Below are 12,143 nucleotides of genomic sequence, written 5' to 3'. Positions count from 1 at the left end.
GAAAAGTATCAGCTGATGGGCCATCAGAGGGCTCTGCCTTTAGGGTGTTTGCATCCTGAAAGAGACCCCATCTTCAATGACCGTGATGCCAAGAATGCCAGAATAATTTAAAGCAGACTTGGGGCATGCACTGGGAAAACAGCGCAGGTCACCTACCTAAATACCCAAGGGGTGGGGGTTCTGTGTTGTTCTGAGAGCAGAGGCGTGACATTGAGGCTGTGTAGGAGGACATGTATGGGCCTCGGAGCAAAGCTGGGGGGGGCTGTCCTCAACCCTACACTCAGCATGAGTGGATTCAAGTTCTCTGTGTATAATCCCAACCGGAGGAGATCTCAGAGGGAGGGCAGGGGAGGACCATGAAGCAAGACAGGAGGTTCTCACTGTTTTGGCCATGGCAGGCAGGGGCCAGGCATGGGAGAGAAGGGCCTCCAGAGAAACAAGCACGGACATCCCCCGGCTGGTCTCAGAGCCAGTGGGGCCGAGAGACCACCTGTTACCGGAAGCTGGTCTGTACACCCAGCTCCCCGCTCATTGTGTTGGTCTGGGCACACCCCAGAGGGTGTCTTTGGAGGGGGGACTCGAGGCTAAGGCAACCACAGAAATCAGTACTCCTGCCTGGATATTGAATGGGAAAAGCCACTCAGAGACAAGACCTAGGGCTTTGGAAAGTACACCTGTCACCCCACGCAGCTTATAGGGGTTCTGTAATTGGGAGGGATGGCCCAGAGGAAGCACGGATGGGTATTTTATGGCAGACTGACACAACAGAGAATATTGGCAAGTAGTAGGCTGAAAGCTAAGGAATTCTTAGTTAATTTCAAGAAACCAAAGAAGTATTAGAGAGTGGAGCACCTAAGGATTCGTAAGAGATTGGATTTGCCCACCTCATTCCAGGACCCAGAAAGCGGCTGGCGATGAGACCCAAAGCCCCCTCGGAGGCCTGACTTGGGGATGGAGGGGATGGAGTCAGGGCGAGCATGGCAGCTCCAGCACTGCCAGTGTGGCAGTGGGAGATGTGTTTTCAAGGGCATAGTGCCATGCTTGAATTTCAGAGAAAGGGACAAGTCCTCTTGACATGCCTCTTGTGACATCTTGTATGCAACTTCCACTCACATCCTATGACCCAGAGCCCACCTATGTGGCCACACCCACTGCAAGGGAGCCTGGGAAATGTAGTCCTATTCTGATGGGCCACACGTCCAGCTAAATATCTGGGGTCCTATTAGGGGAAGGCACAGGAGTGCCAGTGATCAGAACCGACTGGCAGCCTGTGATAAACCACAGGGGATTTCTTATCCAGAAAAGGGATTAAGTTAAAAATCAGAATTAATAAGCTTTGAAGACCGAAAACCCACTGACAAATAGTGTTACTTGAGTAGAACTTTAAATGATGTGTTTGCTAATTTTTATGGTCGCTTCTTAATAGACAGACAAGTGTCCAGATTATCTGCCTTCTTTAAGTTAATACTTTTATGATTGTAGAAGCCATAGTATAAGTCTTTGTTAGGAAACACTTTCTTTGTACTTCATTTAGGAAAAAAATAGGAAAGTGTGGAAAACCAAATGGAACTAATAATCATCACACCATCAAGAGGGAACTACCTCTTTTACGTTGGTTTATATTCTTCCTGTATTTTCTATGGATATTTACCTTGTAGGTACATATTTATGTTTATAAGGGAATCATACTGCATACACCATCTTATAACAGGACTTTTTCATTTTTAATCATTTTATCACTGTCCTTACTTGTGGCTATCGATGTCCTAAGAATTCTTTCTTTCTCTGACAGAACTTAGTCAGGGCAGGAGGGGAGCGGGCAGCTCGCTGTGCCCACGCTGCCCGAGTCTTGGGGAGGAGAAGAGGAGCTGGGGAAGCCTGAGGAAGAGAAGTAGGCCATCCACCTGGCAGCTGTCGCGGTGTGCGGGGCTAGCCAGCCCCCTGCCCACACCGCCCTTTGCCCTGGCCCAGTGGGGGCTTTGCCCCGAGTGCTGGTGACAGTCAAGCGGGAGGACAGGCCAGGAATGAAAGCGCATCTCACCCCCCGGGCTTGCTGGGCTCACAGGCGCAGGTGCGGGTGGAGAGGGGCCTGCAGCAGCCCCAGGTGTCCTCTCACACATGCCCCAGGCCTGCTGAAACGCTGCGCCAGGGCCACTCCACCTCTGCGGAGCCGTTTTAGACCTTCGCCTCCAAGCCCAGGCAGAGCGACGTGTGTGCCTGCGGCCTGCGCCCTGAAGGACGTTCTGAGGGGCGCTTTCCAAGGAAAAGGCACAGTCCTGGTTTGAACTTTAATTTGAATCAGAAATTACATTTCTTGAGTTTAGCTTTTCCTTGGGCCATAGGTTAGTTTTAGTACCGAGGGGTGTATGTGTGTATACCTGTGTGTGTGTGTGCTCCTGTGTGTGTGAGACAAGAGCAGACCCAGCCACATAAGCTTTTTATTGCTTCCCAGTCTGTCTTAGTTGGGGATAAAAGCTTTATTGCTGGTAAATGCTCCCTAGGATTTGAGTGTGAATTAATATTCTTTAAACACACACACACACACACACACACACACACACACACACACAGCCCCGTGCCCTGCCGCCTCCTCCCTGACATGATGGATAGCAGGCTCCACCCAATGCTCAGATGGTGAGTGAGATTTGCAGAATCAGTCTCGGGCTGTTCCTCGCCAGGTTCCCCAGGAAGGCCAGAACCGGCCTGAACCCTTGCTCACCATTTTCAGAGTCCTTCCAGTTTGCAGCCTCCCCGTGCAGCCAGCACTGGATGGAAGCAAGCCCCTTTGTTAGGGAGGCAGGGGCAGGTGTGCAGACAGGGGCTGTGCTGGGCGGGACTGGAGGCCCTGCTCACACTGGGCAGCATGCCCAACCCAGCCTGCACTGTGCCCAGATGCTGGCATCAGTGTGGTCCTGAATGCCAGCTATTTGGGGAGAGAGGGAGACAAAGGCACCTAGCCTGGGAATCAGCCCACATGGGTAGTGTGTCCATTTAAACAACTTTCAGTTGCCCATGCTGGTTGCCACCCCGCACAGTCAGGCTGCACCCAGGAGCTCCAGCCTGTTTGTCAAGCAGATGGCATTAGCATGTTTGTTCCACGCCCCCAGCTGGGGGGCTGGGGACTAACCTGTCAACAGGGCAGGGCTGTGGGCACCGCCTCTGGTAAGTTGGGAGCCCTGGGTCCCTCCACCTACCTCCATCTCGGGCAGCACAGAGATGCACTGAAATGGGGGCCTGCGTGCAAGGGTCCCAGGGGGCTACGTCCTGTGATGGTCACAGACCAGGTGTTGTCCAGGAGGATCACATGCTGACCTCTGTGTCTCCTCTCAGCACATGTCACTCTGCAGGGAGATGTCTCTCATGTCTGTGGGGCAGATTCCCAGGGCTTTTATTTTAAGCAAAGTTGGTTGAATGGCTCAGGAAAAACCCTTTCTGGCTGCTTCTTTAAAGCAATCATGTTGCCTTTGCCTCCTAGACTCAGATGTGAAGCGGTTTCTGTCTCTGCTTCAAAAATATACGGAAACATGTGGAAATGTTCTGTTTTTCTGATCGAAAGCCATGTGCACCAAATTTTCACAGACCTGATCTCAGTGTAGATAAAAGTGAGAAACCCAGAGGGGGAGCTGGCTGTAGACGCCCGGCGTTGTATGCTGTAATTCAGTCGTCCTGCCTGCAGAATTTCTTTGCATAAATTACAACCTCAGTGATAGCATCACTTTCACAAAAGGTGGCCTCCAATCGATCCAGCTCCCCCAGAGATGGCTGGGGTTTTCCCAGCAGAGCAAGGCTGCCCTGCAGTCCTCCAAGCAGTGTGTGCACCTGGGGCTCCTCTGGCAGACGCCCTTCGGGCAGCACATCCCGGCTGTTGCTTGTGCACCTGATTTTCTTTTTCTTCTCAATGTTTGCTGACTGCTAGGTTTTTATTTTCCTGGAATCAAGGGTTACTGGCAATGGGTACCACACTCATGTCTGGAGGAGGGACATTAGTAGGAAATCCTGCTATTATAATACCTTCTGGGCCTCCTTTTTCTCTCACCTTCTTTTCCCCCAAGCTGTCGTGCACAAGCAGTGGGTCTTCTTATGCCTGGACAAGCACAGTCCCTGGGCTGCTCTGAGCTGCGCCAGGCCCAGCATTCGGATTGGCTGTCCTGCAGGACCCAGGAGTGTTCTGTAAGCCCCTCTACTGAAGTGCGGCCATCAGCCAGCCATGCATGTCTGTACTGCGGGGGCCCCAGGGTGTTCCGGACAATCCCTTGGAAGAACAGGGTTTGAAAGATTCCTGGACAGAAGCAGCCGACCTCCATCCCTGCAGCTTTACCTCCCAAAGGACATTCGATAGAAAGGAAGAAAACTGAATCTGTGGAAACTTTTCTATTTCCAAAGGGGTTGACTCTGGATGACATGGAATATTTTCACATTCTCCTGAGTGTCAAAATCCTCAAAAAAGAACTTAAAGCCCAAACCATACCTATACGTGCAATGGCAGGACCATATGGTGAAAAAGCAAGCTTACAGCTGGTGTCCAGTATATGTCCAAATACCAGCGAAAAATATACAACATTGTCACTGCTTCTCAAAGAAGTACTGATTATTAAGAGATGCAAAGTTACACTCCCTTGTACAATTACAACACTAAAGGCCTTATCTCCTATCACATTACCACGGGAATGTTTGATATTTATTCCTGGGGACAAAGCAGCAGACTGGCCGTCCTGTGTGTTGTGCACATACAAAATGTGCCCGGCAGCCTGGGTCTGCAAAGGACTGATCACATTGTGTGTATTCAAGGGTAGTCATGAGTCAAAATGCTCCCATGCAATGATATTGGATGTTTCAGATAATACAACCCTGGGTAACAAACGTTTTCCTCTACTCTGTTAACATGTGTAAATAGGAAGTGCTGAGTAGAATAGAATAGTGAAGAGAGAGACAGTTAAGAGAGGCAGGACACAAAGATGATTTATTTTCACTGCGAATCAGATTACAGTTGCCCGCCCTCTAGCTCGTCTGTGTCAGACTCAGCAGATGGTTAAACTCAGTGAAGTCCATGGTGTACGTCTGTGCACGCATGAGTGTCAGTGTGATGCGTGTGTGTCTGTGCTGTGTACGTTGCATGAGTCTGACCCGTGACAGTGTGGGACGGAGCCCAGGACAGAGCCCCCTTCCCTGACCCCTGGAATACAGCACCGACCGCAGTGGGGCTCCAGCCCCAGGGCCCTGGTCAGGGGACAGAAGGGCTGGGCCATTTTCAGGAGGGGGCTTGGCTTACTAACGTCCAGCAGTGTGGTTTTTGTTTTCGCATGTTATACATTTCCACCCCTTCTTTCCTTCCTTAGATTAAGGAAGGAAAATCTATTGAGATGATTCTGTGGGGCTTCTCCTGTTAAAATAAACCTCATCATTCCCTGAGCTCTTTGATACTAGGGAAGTGATCACCACAGGCTTTGAAGCCAGGCAGCTCGGGGTGCCCGTCCCACTCTCCCTGCCTGCTGAGGCATGGTCTCTGCCATCTCCTCTGCTACTCCAGCTTATTGGTGAGAATTTCTTTATCTGCAGGATGGAGGTGATAATGCCCACCCTGCTGGGTCTCAGCAGAGAATGTGTGTATGGAGGAATGACACGTGGTACCCCATAGGAGCTCAGTAAATAAATAGGAATCATTACTGGTCTTGTATGTGTATAGTGACGTACATTGATTTAAAGCAAGTACAGTCCTGGGATTAAAGATAAAAAGGTCATAAAATGCCAGATCTGTGTTTATTTGAAACATTTGCAAAGCTCTGAATACGGAGATCATATAACAGGGTCTTAGCTTTGCCACTAATTAGTTACATACTATGTCAGACAAATTATGCCACCTCCCTGGATTTCAGCTGTAAACAGGCGGTTGTGTCCTGGATCACCCTAAACAGGCAGTGGGGTGTGGAGTCGACATTAAGGAGGGATCCCCGGGACATCCGCACACCCGCCTCCCTTCCAACCAGGTCCTGCCCGCCCGCTGCTCGCCTCTCCTCTTCTCTGCTGGAGAAGAGCCTCCCTCCCCTCACTCACTGTCTGGAGGCCATTGAGAGCAGGCACTGGCCTGGTTCTCAGGTGCAGGGTGGCCACTCTTCAGCACGTGGCCCTTGCGGGCAGACCTGCCACTGTCCCTCGGGCTCCCAGGTCTATGCCCTCCTGGTCAGGCGTAAGGAGGTCAGGAGGACCCTCCTCCCAGAAGCGGCAGGAGATTCTCATTTTGTGCTTGGAAATCAGTAATCCTCCACTCAAGGTCTGTTTTTGCCTTAGACTCACTCCCCCTCTGGCCCCTCAAGTTCCACACCCCTAACATGAGAGGACAGGCCCTGGGGTCGCTCCAGCACCACGTTGCATCAGAGCCAATGAGGATGCCCAGACTGGGGCGGAGAAGCGAGGGCTGCGCTTTTCCTGGTCAAAGCCCGAGAGACCCCAGAGCAGAGGAGACAGCTCCTCCGCCTCCAGGGACACAGACCGGGATCCCGGGGGGAACAGAGGACGTGTGGTCACAGCGAGCCAGGGAGGAAAAGCAGGAGGTGCCATTCTCGGACTGAGCTGTCCAGAAGGCTGAGTCCCAGTGACAATTAGAGACAGCCCGGCAGGCAGCAGCTGAGGCCCCATCCCCGGGAGCCATTTCAGTTGCAGAGTAGGCCACAGAAGGGCCTGTTGGCCCGACGGTGCTGTCTGCCTGGCTGTTTGATTGCCAGGCAAATAATAACCCGAGCCCCATTGCTCCGGGCTGCAGGGAGGACAATGACCCGCTGTGAAAAGATTTAAAAAGATTCTGGGAAGGGAAAAGCTGGCCTACATGGGGCCAATTCACCACCTTTTGGAGGCTGTGAGCACGTCCTTTAATTAAGGCCCTCTTCTTCAGGTCATCCTGCAGAAATGCACATGCCTCCCATCTGCCATCCGACACGGCGAGCAGCAGAGGGACTTCACACTGTCATTGCCAGGCTTGCTGTGGCCCATGGTGATTTTTCAAGGGAGGCAGACACAGACTCACTCACTCCTTCTCTTTCTTCCTTGCTCTGAAAGATTCTATGAAAACCACATTAAAAAGCGTGTGAGCTGGACAACTCCATCTATCAAAGGAAGGTCATCAGCAGGGTCCACTCCAAGGATACAGTGTGTGCTCCCAGCTTTCCACACAAAGCATGAAGACCAGCATCCTCTTAATGGACCTAATCTCCATTTCACTCCCAAACAGCATCTGCCTGAAATCTGGGACACAAAATCTTTCCTCTATCAGAAGAATTTGATTTGCTGCAATGGCATGTAGCAAACACTCAGGGCCCGAGACATTCTCTGAACGGCCAGGTTCTGTTTGGTGTCACTGGTGGTGATTGTAGGCCGTTTGGTGCTGGGCCCATTCTGCAGATTGGTCCTGTTCACATGGCACAAGCCCCTGGCCTGCCCGGAATGCTGCCTGTCTGCCCTCCTGGAAATCTTGCCATTGCCAGAATTGTGTTAGCTCAAGGCTCCGCCTACCTCCCAACCCCAAGACACGGCTGCATGCCCAGGGAGGGGCCCTGATGTGCTGGGCCCGCCTCCACTGTGTCTGCTGTCTCCCGAACCAAAAGAGGTTGGTGCACACCCAGCCCAACCCAGAGGCAGCTCAACCCACCCCAGAGACAGCGACAGGCTGCAGTGGCCCAAGCCACTACACCGTGGTGGCCTGTGGGAGGACCACTGCCCTGTGTTATGAATAGGGAAGCTAAGGTCATTGCTGATTTGTGCTGGATACAAAGGAAGTACAAGTCAGAGATCCTTGTCCTGCGGCCTCTCTTGAAAAATGACTGATCTGAGAAGCTATAAATGGAATGGTGGGAAGTGGTTTTCCTGTACCTGGGAGTTGGCTCCCTGCTGGGCTGGCCCATTAGACACCTGCTCCTGTCTGTGTGCAGGCCCCCCACGGCCCAGCCCCCTGGACACCCCCCACACTGTCTGTCTCCTTGCATCGCCCTTGACATCACCCTTACTGTGCGTTCCCCCTGCAGGCTTAGGACCTCCGTGGATGCCCTTATCCTGCAATTGTTTGGTTCCTCCATTATCAGCTCAAAGCTCACTCAGTCTATGGGGCTGAGAAAGCATTTTTATTATATCCTTTTAATTATTCAGATAAAAGGTTCCTAGACCCTGATTTATCTCTGCTGCCTAAAGAAAAATGGAGAGTTAAATGCAATTCCACTTTGAAAATTACAGCCTTAAAAACAAAATTATGGCTCAACTGAAGGTGTCCGGGGAAATGTGCCCATTGAATAAGCTTGATGATTTTTATCATTTCAAGTACATTGCCATTACCATCATTTATTAACCATGTTAGAGACTAGGAACTGGATATTATTAGTTCACCTTTTCAGATAACAAAGGGTGCTCACAATCTCCTAGAGTGGGATCTAATTTGGTGGCGAAGAAAAAAGGAGAAAGATCCTACAAGAAAGATCTGGTTTCTAAATTACACTTAACAAACATCTTGTGAAATCATGGAGAAGAGTAGAGGCCTGAAACGGTCTCAACGTTTATGTCCTGCGAGAAGTGGCTCAGTTCCATGGGGAAGTAGTTTGACATCAAGGATTCAGTCTCATGCCTTACACAGACACAGACACATGCACACAGACACACACACACAGACACATACACACACACACACAGACACACACACACACAGACACACACACACACACACAGACACACACACACACACAGACACACACACACACAGACACACACACACACAGACACACACACACACAGAGACACACACACACAGACACACACACACACACAGACACACAGACACAGACACAGACACACACACACACACAGACACACACACACACAGAGACACACACACACAGACACACACACACACACAGACACACACACACACAGACACAGACACACACACACACACAGAGACACACACACACAGACACACACACACACACACACAGACACACACACACACACAGACACACACACACACACAGGCTCTACGAGGGTCCAAGCAAAATGTCCCTGCACATCAAGAAAAGGGCAACATCTGCTGACTTGCGGCCCTGTGTTCTGGGGGCCCCATGGGGCTGGACTAGGCCACCACGCAGGAGCTTGAGCATGCCGGACCCTGGACCCATGCCCCCCCTTTCCAAAGGCCCAGTGGGGCTGGTGCGCCCACAGCACACCCCGAGGTTTACGCCTCAGTGTCTCCAGTTTCCTCCATCCCAGTGAAGCTTCTCAGTTGTGCTCACGATTTCTCCATTTCCTAAGACTCACCCATTCCCACAGTCCCTTTGCCGGCCTTCCCCGAGGGCTCTACCATTTTTCTCAGTATTCCCACTGACACCCAAGACTTTAATTTCCAATTTAATGCTCATTATTTTGACACCTTTATATCCCACTCACATCTCTCTGTGGAATCCCAGACACACGGTTTCAAAGTCTGCAGGTCAGTTCTGCCTGAGAATAACCAAGGCCCCTTGACCTCCCCTCCACCCAGCAGGGGATGTGTCTATGCTCCTCTCTCCTGGCCTTGCCTTCACCACTTGATGCTTCTCCATGTTGTCTGTCCCTAATCAGTGGCGTTCCCATAATCAGCCCAAACTAGAAATCTAGTCCCTTCACCCACATACACACACACCCCCCCCCTTAATTTATTTACTAAACTCTGTTTCTTCTGCTGCTGCAAGGGTTCTGGTGTCTTCTCTTCCCTCTGACGGCTGTCACTGCCCGGCTTCAGACCCCCATCATTCTTGCCCACAAAGCAAAAGCACCTAACCTGCTTTCCGTATTTGGGTCGCTCTTCACCCTCCAACCTGTCTCCCACCTGCCTCCAGAATTACTTTTCACACATCCAGCTTTGTTTCCCAGCAGTTGAAGAATGAGCTTCTTAGCTCATTACACCTGTGCTTTTAGCCTCCCTGCACACCTGTGCACGCCCCTGGTCACCCGACCCCCTTCAAAACCCGTGCCAGTCCCAGAGGCTGTGCTCTGGATTTGCAACTTGGAATAACTTTCTTTTACTTTGGTTGCAAAATACATTTTCAAGACCTCTGTAAATGTTATCAGCACTACATGCCACATGGTATATGCTATGTGATGTGTGCTCTGTGGTAAATGCCATGTGGCATGTACTGAATAGAATGTGCAATCAGATCTGGTGAATCAAAGTAAAAGGCTCATCACATTCTCACTTCTGCCTCCCACTCCGGGCGTCCTGCCCTTTGCCAGGCGCCACTGCAGCAAGTTCCAGGTAAACTAGGTGGCGCTGAAATCGGGAGGGTCTGGGAGCCTCTGTGTGACTGATGCCTCAGGCACTGGGATGGAGCCCAGCTCAGACTTTTCCTCTGTGCGCTGAGCCAAATGGCCTGCCAGGGAGACCACGTACTCACCTTACTCCTGTTCTTCTCTGGCCCTTTGCTTCACCGACACACTTCCACATCTCGGCTTTCCCATGAAGTGCTCCAGGCTCCCTGATAATGTAAAAACCCAGATAGTGCAGGAGGTGGGCGGCGCACCGGAAGAGAGCTGGCTCCCATGACCTGCCCTGGGGACAGTCCACTTGAACGCCTACACAGAGGACAGGCTTCACTCTGACATGCTGTGTCACTTACATAATACTGGTTTCACATTTGTTTTCTGCATCCTGACCAAAATAAGGTGTAATAGTCATAGATGATGTCCCGAGAGGTTTTGGCCATTCTTACTTACAATCACTAATTAAGATGTAAGTCATAAGTGCACATCTCACATGATATTGCATAAAGTTTATCAAACTTTAGTGGGAAAGGATCACCTCGGAGACCCTGAGAAGCATAGCGGGCCTGAGCTCTAGAGACCCTGAGGTACCACCTGCCTTCTTGTTAGAGATACCCTGCCTCCAGCAAGAGAATGCAAGAGGAGAGAAAAAAGCGAAGGACAGACAGTAAATGTGGACATGATGAGCACAGCTGCTTTATGGCTCACGGAAGCCCTGTGTCTGCAGAGTCAGGAGTCTCAGTGAGTCAGAAGAAGGAGAGATGCAAATAAATCCATTCCTGAACTTTGATCACAGTGAAATTGAATGCTACCAAAATGGAGGATGTGATCTTAGAAAAAAACAGAGAAAAGACAGAGCATCTACAACAAACCGTTGTCTGATAGGAGCCTCCTCAGCAATGCCCAGGGAGGCAGAGAGACCCATGCAGGAAGCCTTGACTACCCGAGACAGGGAGACATGTCAAACGGCCAAGGGAGCCGCCCCTGCCTGTTGGCAGAGCACAGAAGCTAGTTACATTGGCCTATTCATTCAGCGCCAGGAGAGGTAATTCCGGCGCCCCCGGCCGCAGTGTCCTCATGGGGCAGATGGCAATGCCGACTGGTGGCTCGGGGAGTCCACGCGAGCCAAGAGAAGAGGGACCCTGAGTGCTGTCAGACGAGAAACACCTTTTAAGGACAAAGATAAGTGTAACATGCCCGGCTGAGTCTCTGTAGAGCGCTATGTAGAACTGAGGTGTTTTTATTTCTCCCCTGAAATTATGCTTCTTTCCAGCAGTTACTCCAAAGGCTGAGCCATACAGATTATAGCCCCAGAGCAGGAGAGAGCAGGTGGCAAGGTGTTTTAGGGATTCTAAATTTTTAATGTTGATTTTCTTGATCTCATCAGACTTGGCTTTGAAAGTCAAGACTCATAGAGAGAGAAGAGATTGTCATATTTTAAATCCCCCCTTCTGTATATCAAGGCTTAGATTTGATCACAGAATTTTCTGCAGGTAGGTCCATGAGGGTGGAGAGAGGCAGGCAGAGAGAAAAAGAAGGAGCCTGAGAGGGAGATGTGCTGAGGCTCTCCCGTCGTCCAGGGAGGGGGTGAGGGAGGGGAAGCATGGGCAGGGCCAGGAGGGTGAGGGGTGCAGGTGAACCAAGGTAGGTGGGCTATAACAGCTCATTGCTCAGCTATCTGTAGGGCTTGATTTATTGCGCCTTTTCTTTAATATCACTTCCTCCGGGAAATCTTCCCTGGTCATCTTGAATAAAATAACACAAGCCCCCTCCTCTGTCTCCTTCCCTTTTTCTGCTAAGCTTGCTTTGTCTGTAAATACCCGCCCCTCTTACACTGGACATCTACGTCTGGGTGGGGTCACTGTCAGCCCTCT

The 12,143-nt window shown here is 50.9% G+C and overlaps 1 long non-coding RNA gene across 1 annotated transcript; it reads left to right on the top strand.

Annotated features, from left to right (window-relative positions):
• The first annotated feature begins 1,956 nt into the window (after nucleotides 1-1,956).
• LOC118910564 (uncharacterized) lies at nucleotides 1,957-9,297 on the top strand. The gene is made up of 3 exons (XR_005024037.2): nucleotides 1,957-2,209; nucleotides 5,337-5,534; nucleotides 6,887-9,297. It is a non-coding gene; the product is annotated as an uncharacterized LOC118910564 (long non-coding RNA).
• The last annotated feature ends 2,846 nt before the right edge of the window (nucleotides 9,298-12,143 follow it).

This window comes from Manis pentadactyla, chromosome 2 (assembly GCF_030020395.1).
Source record: "Manis pentadactyla isolate mManPen7 chromosome 2, mManPen7.hap1, whole genome shotgun sequence".
Taxonomy (NCBI): domain Eukaryota; kingdom Metazoa; phylum Chordata; class Mammalia; order Pholidota; family Manidae; genus Manis; species Manis pentadactyla.
Note: the sequence above shows the minus strand (reverse complement) of the source record. Positions and strands in the feature narration are given on the sequence as shown.